Source organism: Rhineura floridana, chromosome 8 (assembly GCF_030035675.1).
Source record: "Rhineura floridana isolate rRhiFlo1 chromosome 8, rRhiFlo1.hap2, whole genome shotgun sequence".
Taxonomy (NCBI): Eukaryota; Metazoa; Chordata; class Lepidosauria; order Squamata; family Rhineuridae; genus Rhineura; species Rhineura floridana.
Genome location: NC_084487.1, coordinates 83,989,199 through 83,999,807, shown reverse-complemented (window position 1 = coordinate 83,999,807; position 10,609 = coordinate 83,989,199). Strand labels below are relative to the sequence as shown.

Below are 10,609 nucleotides of genomic sequence, written 5' to 3'. Positions count from 1 at the left end.
TTTGTCCAATCCCGCTTTCGGTATGATAAGTTATGTATATAGATTAAACAAAGAGGGTGATAAAATACAACCCTGTCTCACACCCTTTCCGATGGGGAGCCAATCGGTTTCTCCATATTCTGTCCTTACAGTAGCCTCCAGAGTATAGGTTGCACATCAAGACAATCAGATGCTGTGGCACCCCCATTTCTTTTAAAGCATTCCATAGTTTTTCATGATCGACACAATCAAAGGCTTTGCTGTAATCTATAAAGCACAGGGTGATTTCCTTCTGAAATTCCTTGGTCTGTTCCATTATTCAATGTATGTTTGTGATATGATCTTTGGTACCTCTTCCTTTTCTAAATCCAGCTTGGACATCTGGCATTTCTTGCTCCACATATGGTAAGAGCCTTTGTCTTAGAATCTTGAGCATTACTTTGCTTGCATGGGATATTAAGGCAATAGTTTGATAATGACTCCATTCCCTGATCCCTTCTTTGGAATTGGGATATATATTGAATGCTTCCAGTCTGTGGGCCATTGTTTAGTTTTCCATATTTCTTGACAAGTTTTTGTCAAAATTTGGACAAATTCAGTGTCAGCAGCTTGTAGCAACTCTATTAGTATGCCATCTGTTCCTGGTGATTTGTTTCTTCCAAGTATTTAAGAGCAGCTTTCACCTCACATTCTAAAATTTCTGGTTCTGCATCATACGGTCCCTCCGTGAATGAATGTCATCTTTGCATCTCTTTTATATAGTTCTTCAGTGTATTGCTTCCATCTTCCTTTTATTTTATCTTGGTCAGTCAGTGCTGATTATTGAACATCCCTACCCTTGGTTTAAATTTCCCTTTAATTACTCTAAACTTTTGGAATAGGGCTCTTATTCTACCCTTTTTGTTGTCCTATTTCTATACAATAACCATTGTAATTGTTCACTTTGTCCCTACATACTAGTCACTGTATTGTTGCATTTAGGGCTCAAATCGTGTTTCTATCTCCTTATGCTTTTGCTTCCCTTCCCTCTTTAACCATTTTAAGAGTTTCTTCAGTCATCCATTAATGTCTCTGACTTCACTAAATAGTTCTTCTGGTTCTCTGTCAACTAAGTTTAAAGCCTCAAATCTGTTCCTTATTTGATCTTTATATTCTTCTGGGATGTTATTTAAATTGTATTTTGACATTATGATTGCTTTGTTGTTCTTCTTCAGCTTTACTCTGATTTTCGATATGACCAGTTCATGATCTGTACCACAGTCTGCTCCTGGTCTTGTTTTTGCAGGAAGATGGAACTTCTCCATCTTCTGCTACCAATTATATAATCAATTTGATTCCTATATTGACCATTTGGTGATGTCCACATGTACAGTCGTCCTTTCAGTTGTTCAAAAAACGTCTTTGCAAGAAACAAATTATTGGCTTCACAGAATTCGATAAGTCTTTCTCCTGCTTCATTTCTGTCTCCTAAGCCCCATTTCCCCACAATTCGTAGTTCTTCCCGGTTCCCCACTTTTGCATTCCAGTCCGCCATGATGATCAGCACATCTTGTTTTGATGTGTGATCAAATTTCTTCCTGTACTTCTGCGTAAAGTCTCTCTAATTCCTCTTCTTCTGCATTTGCTGTTGGAGCTTAGACTTGGATGATAGTTATGTTTCCCGTTAAATCTCATTGATATCACTTGCTTAGACCTTGCATTGTAGCTCCTAATTGCTTTCGCTACATCACTTCTCACTATTAAAGCAACCCCGTTTCTTCTTAATTTCTCATTTCCTGCATAAAATATTTTGTAGTTGCCTAATTGAAAATGTCTCATTCCCGTCCATTTTAATTCACTCACTCCAAGTATTGCAATGTTGATACGTTCCATTTCTTGCTCGACAATTTCTAACTTTCCCTGGTTCACACTTCTCACATTCCAAGTTCCTATGGTGTGCATTGTACAGCTCCGGACTCTCCTTTCGCATCTGTGCGCATCAGCCTCTGGGCTTCCTTTCAGCTTCGACCCAGTTGTGTAGGCTAGATTTTACTTCATCAGTTTTATTCTAAGTCCGCAGGTCCTTTTTTTGGTAAAAAGATCAGGTGCTCATACTAGTATCTTGATAAAGGTGCTATGGTGCCAGCACATGGCTACCACTGGCAGAAAAAAAGAGAGGTACAGGTACTTTGTGTGGGTGAGTACTGTCAGGGCAAAAAAAAAAGCAATACACTATTATTTACACACGCACACAGGTGTTGAGGAAAAAAAAGTAAGCAGGTAAGTCAGAGGGCAGCCAGACATTAGTAAGCTGATTAACACCTACTACCCTAACCAGGTGAACTAGTTAGCCTGCTCCTGTTCTTTCCTGTTTAAACTCAATTAAGGGCTTGGCCTAAGTGTAAAAAGTGTGCAGAGTCACCTAGATCATCTTCTGTGTTTGTGTCATCATTTTATGGTGGGAAAGCTTTGTTTAACAAAATCTTCTTTGCCTCCTTGTAACTGGCTCTGTAAAGTATTCTAAGCCAAAGTAGATGAATTGGCACAGCAATCCAAATCCTCGCTGGAGAGTAGAGCAGCAGATCAGTTCCTACATCTGAAGCCGTGCCAGTTTGTACCAGCCAAGGAAGAAAGCGGGGGAGGTTTTACTTTTTTTTTTGCTGTGTCAGTTCCAAGCTGACACAGCTGTGGGGTTGGGTCCCTTTGAAGAGAATGGAGAGGCTTAAGATCTATTGGATCTATGACCAGCTCTGTTTCCATCCCCACTCTGATAGCTCCATTTTGTGCCCTATGCTGGCTACACCTCATGAGAACACCACTAGCTGTAGCTTTCCATGCACCATGCCTTTCCTGGATGCAGCAGCAGCAGAACCCCCTCACTAGGGCCACATTCACGCCATACATTTATTTCTGTTATTCCATTGTAAACACCCTTCACAAACTACACTTCCTAGGATTCTTTGGGAGAAGCCATGACTGTTTAAGAGAGAATAATAGTGGAATAAATGTATGGTGTGTGAAGGTCTAGCGGAACCTGCTCCATAAGAAAAGGCTGAGGCTGCATACACACCACAAGTTTACAGCACTTAACTTCCTCAAAAGAATCATGGGAACTGTAGTTTAGCCCTCACAGAGCTACAATTCCCAGCATCCTTAACAAACCACAGTTCCTAGGATTCTTTGGGGAAAGTCACGTGCTTTCAACATATGGTGTATATGCTGCCTGAGACAGTATTTGCCTGCCTTCTTCTCTCTCCAGTAGCTAGGTTACTTCCACTAGCTAAAATATTTAGTTAAGGTTCAAGGCCTCAAGTCATCATGAAGCCCATGTAGAGGGAGAAGCAGGGTGGGCTCAAGACAGTTTGCTGCTTGAGGTGAAAGGCTTGCTGGTGCCCCCCCTCCTCATTCCACATGCAGACATGATAGCATCCTCCCTTGTTACCTGAGGCAGTAGGCTAACTTAGGTATGGCCATACAGCATACAAGCTTTATTCTCCAACATACGGGAGTGGGAGGGGAAGTCTTAGGAACTGCATCTGTCTTCTGAAGCAGTTGTCTCACTTTGCCTAATGGGAAGGCCGGCCCTGTGGAAGAATATATGAAAGGTACACAAGCAACCAGGGTTGCCTATAGCAGGATGCAGAGACCAGAGCAAACAAGTGTGTGAGTGAGTGGGCCCCCCTATTGCCTTTTTCTTTCTTCTCCTGCCACTGCTTCCTCTCCATGGCAATGGAGTGTAGGAACATAGAAAGCTGCCTTATGCTGAGGCAGACCATCAGTCCATCTAGCTCAGTCTGATCTGCACTGAACAGCAGCAGGTCTCCAGGGTTTCAGGCAGAGGTCTCTTCCAGCCTCCTGGAGATGCCAGATATTGAACTGGGGACCTTCTGTGTGCAAAGCAGATGTTTTAACCACTGAGATATGGTCCTTCCTCCTCTCCCTCCACATTACTTGTTGTTTTGTCACCACTTTAGTGATAGCTGCCTCTCCCCCCTCCTTACGTTTTTCCTCCATCTTCACCTCCTTCTTTCCTGACTTGCTGTAGGAAGGGAGGAGATGGAGAATTTCATTGGATAGGTGGAAGGCAGTAGGGCTCCTGGCTGTGGCCAGAGGTGCCAGGCACAGAGCCCCCAAAGCACAGTCCTCAGGGCAGTTCCTCTGTTTCCCCTCTCCCTAAAAATGGCCCTGTAAGCTTATTTATCAAACAGCTCAGATGGCAATGTTTTCCCCAAGCAATGATTGGTCTCACAAACTGAATTTGTGTCAGCTTAGCAGCACTGCTGAGCTGAGCGTTTCATCCCAAATGAATGCAAGGCATTTGGGGCTGGGAAAAGATTAAGTGGGTGGGTAGTGACTGCCCCAGTGAGGATCTCAGAATGGGAGTTTCTGTACATAAGCAGTGGAGAAGAAGAGGAACTTGGAAAAGGAAGGAAAAAATTTCAAATAGGTAGGGAGGAAGGGGACATGTCCTTTGAGATGGTAACCTAGAGATGGGGAAATTTGGAGGAAGACAGGGTGAACTTTGAATAAGTTGCCTCTTGACAAATCTATACGTATGTCATATATTATACCCTGCAGTCTAAGGTTAGCTGCCAAAGTAAACAGACCGCAGCTGTAATGAAGAATGATAGCAAAGGCATGGGGAAAGATTCATATAATCAAAAGGACAAGATAGTTTATTTCTGGTCAGAAATCTACATCTATAAGTTTAGGATATTTTCAGTGGACATAATTACCAGAGAACAAGTTCCTTTTCCATTTTGGGCTGCCATCTAGTGTTAGAAAGTAGAGGGGTTTTGTAGTATTGTGTTCAGGCTCCTCCACATACTAGACTACCTCTTTATTTATTTATTTATTATTTATTAATGATATTTATTAGTCGCTTTTTTTCCAAAATGAAACTCAAAACGACTTACAAAAAAAATCTCAAAAACATGTACGGAATAAAGATAACAGTACAAAAGCATACCAAGGAAAACTCAATACAATAAATAGAATACGATAAAAATGGCAACACACAATACAACTCAAATATAGGTTTTCTGCTACCCCCCTCCTGTCTCAAAAACTCAGAACCTACTAGTTCAGCCATCGCAGCCAAGAAACCCCCAACCCCAGGCTTAGGCTACAGAAAGCCTCACTTCAGGTACGTTTGGTGGCAGAAGCCACGTTGGAATGATTCAGCATTCATTGTGATTTGCTTGTGCAAAACTTAAGCAGTGAGTACTTCCAGACAATGTGGTTCTTGAGCCTTCATCCTGACTTGTTTGCAGGGAGATTAGAGTTGGCTATTTAATGTGCATTTGTTCTGATTTATTTGAAGAAAGGTTAGATAACGTTCCATCAAAGCAAGTGTTATTCCACATTTTCCTGGGCATTTTCCCATCATTTTAAGAAAATATTATTATTATTAGTTTACTCTAAAAATTTATATCCTGTTTTCCACGATCTAGATCCCAAAGTGGCTTACAATGATAATATGCAATATGCAAGATTTAAAACATAAATTATACCTCAAGATGTTAAAATCTCAGAAATTTTAAATGTCACAAATTTAAACAAAGAACATCAAAAAAAGTAAAACATCAGAGAATCATGTGTGATACAAATATCTCCTGAAATAAAATGTTTTTCCTTATCATAAAAAGTCTGATCTTTTGGGAAAGAAGATATGTTGCACGAGAACCCCCTAGCAACTATAATTGTGCAATCTGAATTTGATTGAATCCCACCTGAAAACAGTGAGTCTGGATTGGAAGTACCTGTATCCAGCCTTTATTGAGCATTCATTCTGATTTGTTTATAGGACAGTTACTACGACAATGAGCATTTCTCCTGTGTTCATCCTGGTTTGTTTGCAGGATGATGGTGATGGTGATTAATTCAATTTGTACACTGCCCTTCCTCCTAAAGGAGCCCAGTGCGGCAAACACACCAACAATAAAACTCTTTAAAAAGCATTCTAAAAACAGTTTAAAACATTCTCTCAACCACTCATCTCAGGATCGCCAGGAACAGTGTTTTTCAGCCATCAAATGCCTGGGTAAACAGGAATGTTTTTAAATTCCTCCTGAAAGTCAATGAGGGAGATAGATACATCTTCACCTGATTCCACAATCAGTGAACCACCACTGAAAAAGTCCTGTTACAGGTCAGTGCCAACTGAACAGGCCCCACCAGTTGCACCACCATTGTCTAACCTTCCAATAGTAGAGCCCAAGATGCTTGATACTGGAGAAGGTGCTCTTTTAGGTACTTGATTCCCAAGCCATGTAGGGCTTTATATGCTAGTATAAACACCTTGAATTTGGCCCAGTAGCTCATGGTAGTTTATACACCTTAGAGCAGCCTTTCCCAACCAGTGTGCCTCCAGATGTTGTTGGACCACAACTCCCATCAGCCTCAGCTAGCATTGCCAATGGTCAGGAAAGATGGGAATTGTGGTCCAACAACATCTGGAGGCACACTGGTTGGGAAAGGCTGCCTTAGAGACTGTCCCTATTTTCAGGTGGGATTCAATCACATACCAAAAAATTCAGGGTGCTCATTGTCATGTAACTACCCCACAAACAAATTAGAACAAATGCTCACTAAAGACCAAATATAGTTTAAGGCAGTGGTTTCCAAACTTTTTTTCCCCCATGGACCACTTGAAAATTGCTGAGGGACTTGGTGGACCACTTAATAAATTTTCTGTATATTGCAGAAATTGTAATTCCATAGATTTCAAGTTGTAATACAATAACATAAATATAAGAAATATAAAAACAATAAAATACAATTTAAAGTCAATATGAATACTCATTGAGATGTGCCATCTCCCATCTTCAATCACAAATCCACAGACATGCCACAGACCACCTGAATGAAGCTAGTGGACCACGGTGGTCCACAGACCACAGTTTGCAGAACCCTGGTTTGAGGACCACGTAAGTGTGAGCAAATCAGGATGAATGCTGAATAAACATTTTTTTAAAAAAAAAACTTGATTTGTTGTGCTAGCGTGACACTTTAACTGAATCCCTGTTGCAAAATACTGACAGTCTGGAGCTCCCCTTCAGTAGTTTTTAGTAAACATTCTTTACCACAAAGAGCCAATATTTCCCCACAACATTCCAGTGGGGCAGTGAATTAAAGAATTGTGTTAAAACTAGAGATATGAAGGTGTAGAAAAAAACTGAAAAATTCATGGGAAAAATGTTCTTCCCCCCATTTTTTTCCAAAGCCTTTTTTGTTTTTTCTGAAAAAATGGGAAAAAATGAAGAAAAAACAGATTATGGAATGTTTTAGTTTAGCATGATGAATAAAATGTTTAATTAAATCTTGGTTTCCCCCCCCCCTTTTTTTCCCCTCAGTTCTTTTTATGGGAATGGATGCTTTATGTCTGCTTGACACTGTGGAGAACTAGCGGAGACATAAATAATTTTCTTTGTTATTCATGTTGATGGTTTCTTTTTTAAAAAAAATGTTTTTTGCCTGCTCCTCGTAAACTGGCAAAACGAAAGAGGTTCCTTATAGTTCAGGTGTTCCTTACAGTTCAGGAGCTTGTAGCTCCATTTGTTACAAAAAAAGTAAAACTTTTAAAAAGTAAATTCAAATTGTAATAATTGTTTGAATAAAATGTACTTTTAATATACCAAATGTGATAATTTTATGCCAAAACAACTTGTACATAATTACATTTTATGTTCCTGAAGTAACAAAGTGACTGACTTTCAATCTGTAAAAAGTGCTAATATTGCATTTTTTAAATTTTTTTGAAAAATTTCCATTTTCCCCAAAAAAACCCAGAAAAAATGTTTTTTTCCCCATGGCTTCAAAATTTATGGAAATGTTACATCTCTAGTTAAAGCAAATAACGGTGAATAGCATCAGATAAACCTGTCCAGATTTATAGGAATTTGGCTTTACTGCTGAATTCCTTGCACATTGTGTGTGTACAGGAATATAATATCCACAAAAAGGGATTATGTTCAGATTATGTATTCATTGCTTTAAAAAATTTTGTGCCAGTTGTAAAGCAAAAATTAGAGCCAAAAAAAATTCTGTAAATCATTCAAATAAAGTTAATTCCCATAATCTTTCATTTTGCACAGTTTATTCTGGTCAGGGATACTCAACCTTTCCACTAGAAATTTATTTATCTAAAGATTTTTACACCACTCTTCAGTCAAAAAAGGCTCCCAAAGTAGCTTTCTCTCTCTGTCCCCTATGGCCTCAGCGGTGGGAGCAACCCAGCTGACTTCCAGATATTCCACCATTTCTATACAACCATGAAAGTTACAAACTTGTTTTTAAAAGTAACAATAGCTGAGATTCTCAGGAAATAGAATTCAGTGTTCAGTATTAGATTACAGTATGTGCTTTTCCTGAAGTTTGGATGGTAATTTAAAGCCAAGTAGCTGTATCAGTGTAATACAACATGCTTTTAATGGCCCAGCTATTTCTAAGTCCTTTATCAAAGAGTGTCAGAGCAGGTAGTGAAACTAGTATTTGGAACAGAGAGGAAAAAATCGTTTAAATCCTTAGCCATGATGCTCACATAGACAGGAAAGTTTGTAATAATTCACCTATTTTGAGGGTGTACAAAGCTATCATTTTATTCAAGCTAAGCAGGTCTGGGACTGGTCAGTGTCTGGATGAGTATATGCCACCTTCAGTTCCATGATAAAAGCAAGGTGACTGAAAATAAATTAAAATATGCTTTATGCATGTTACTCAGAAGGAAGTCCTCCTACATTCAGCGAGGTTTATACCTAGGAAAGTGAACACAGCATTGCAACCTGAGCATTACCTGTGAGCTGAATCATAGCCAGCAACTATGCAATTCACTGCCAGTAGTTCTGGCTTGCAAGGTTGCTGTAAATCACTCTCTTATTCTCATCCTCAATTTGCAATATTAACAAGGTTATTGCAGGGACGTTGTTAAACCCATTATTACAGCCATGCAAATCACTTGCATTAGAACTGTCACTGGAAAGGCTGTTTTTTGAGGAGGATTAAGACACCCCCCTCCCGAGACATAGGGTGAGAAAGGCAACTCTTCTCTTTGCTGTTACCTTTTTTTCTGGATGGGCACGCTGTGGCTTACTACCAGTTGCAATCCTGAGTTTCTATACTCATTACTATGGGCAACTTTGTTTCCTCCTGTGTGTGCGTGTGTCTCCAATATACACCCGGAAACTCCCTGCTCTAGACCCTTTAAAACTTCTCTGTAGCTCTTTGTCTGATATGTGGAAATGAAACAGAGAAGAAGCTTCTCTATTATCATCAACAACAAAGTCGCCTGTCGAAACGTTCCAGCTTGCACGCATGCGTACTAAACAAAGTTGGGGAGGCGCACTCCCACATAGAGGAAGAGCGACAAGTTTCGATTCCACTGACTCTCTAATGAGCGTGCGTGGTCGATCGCGCATGCTCACCAACTCGAAAGAAAATGGCCGGTGAGACTGAAGTTCCGGGTTGTGAGTTTGGCGTTCTGGCAGGCGGCCTAGCGGCTAGAATGTTGACCTCTGGGCAGCCCTGCTTGGGGTGAGTGGTCGCTCCTGTGTCCTTTTGTTTCCTCGTCTGGTTGTCTTGCCTAGTGTCGTGTCCGTACGCGCTCCCTGTCACGCTACTGTTTATCTGTTTTTGTGAATCACTCTGTTATTCCTGTGTGTACGCTGTATTTTTGTTCTTGGTAATAGGATTTTTTTGTGCCCTTGTGTACGTAGTAGCTTCGGATGCCCCAGCTAGGAGCCCTTAATATCAGTGAGCGAATTACTGCTCATCCCTGAAGTCCCCCTTTTAAATGATGGTAAAGTTTGTTTGAGGGACTTGTGAGTCATTTGCTTTCCTTACAGTTGAGTGACATAAATGATGTAGTCATATGTCAGGCATTTGAGGACATGACATTCTGGTTATGAGTGCGGCTTCCAAACATCCTTGAACTCTATTGTTTGCCTGAAAACTGCCTGCCAATAGTAGTGGATCTGATACCTTCTCTCTTATTTCCTCTCACAATATAAAGGAACACAAACAATAGTATACGTGATGCCTTCCCTCTGAATCTCTCTCACACACCCTCGCCTTAATTTGAACACCTCTTCTGTAGTGAATGAGGTTTAATATTCCGTTTTTGTGCTTATGTATGTTTAAAAGTGTTTGCCCCATTAACGTTTTCTTTCGAAATATTTTCTGATTCAAGGTTTGAATGCTGTTGTGTTGGTTTTTTTAATGGATGAGGGAATGACTTGATGGATGGGTACCTAATATTTGCTTGCTCATCATCTGGGGCTTGTTTTAGAAAACCAAATGTGTATGTAGTTTTTTCCCCTTTCACTTAGTATATGTTTTCAGTCTTCCACTGGATCAGAAATATAATGAAGCATTCCACTATGTTGATTGGGGATCAGGTTTATGTACTGTTTGTTTTGTGTCCTGAAAATACACCTAATGCTTGTCAATTTGCTTAAGAGTATCTGTGAACTTATATCCAGATGTCTACTAAGCATGTTTCACTGAAACCTGTAGCTGTTAGGGTCTGGAAGGTTTTCTCTTGTTTTTAAGTGTATTCCTATATGCAAGTTCACATTTTGTCAATTATAGATAGTTGCTTGTAATGAGTGATCTTTGCTGTACATGGAACAGGTCCTACAAAGTGTCATGTACC

At 40.0% G+C, this 10,609-nt stretch overlaps 1 protein-coding gene across 2 annotated transcripts in view; it reads left to right on the top strand.

The window, feature by feature from the left end:
* The first annotated feature begins 9,325 nt into the window (after nt 1-9,325).
* The window catches only part of PNPLA8 (patatin like phospholipase domain containing 8), a 47,728-nt gene continuing 46,444 nt past the window's right edge, over nt 9,326-10,609 (top strand). The window contains exon 1 of one of the 2 annotated variants that reach the window (XM_061639964.1): nt 9,326-9,489. The gene's annotated coding sequence lies outside the window, so the exon portion shown is untranslated. The remainder of the gene's footprint in view (nt 9,490-10,609) is intronic. The other variant, XM_061639963.1, reaches the window with a different exon arrangement.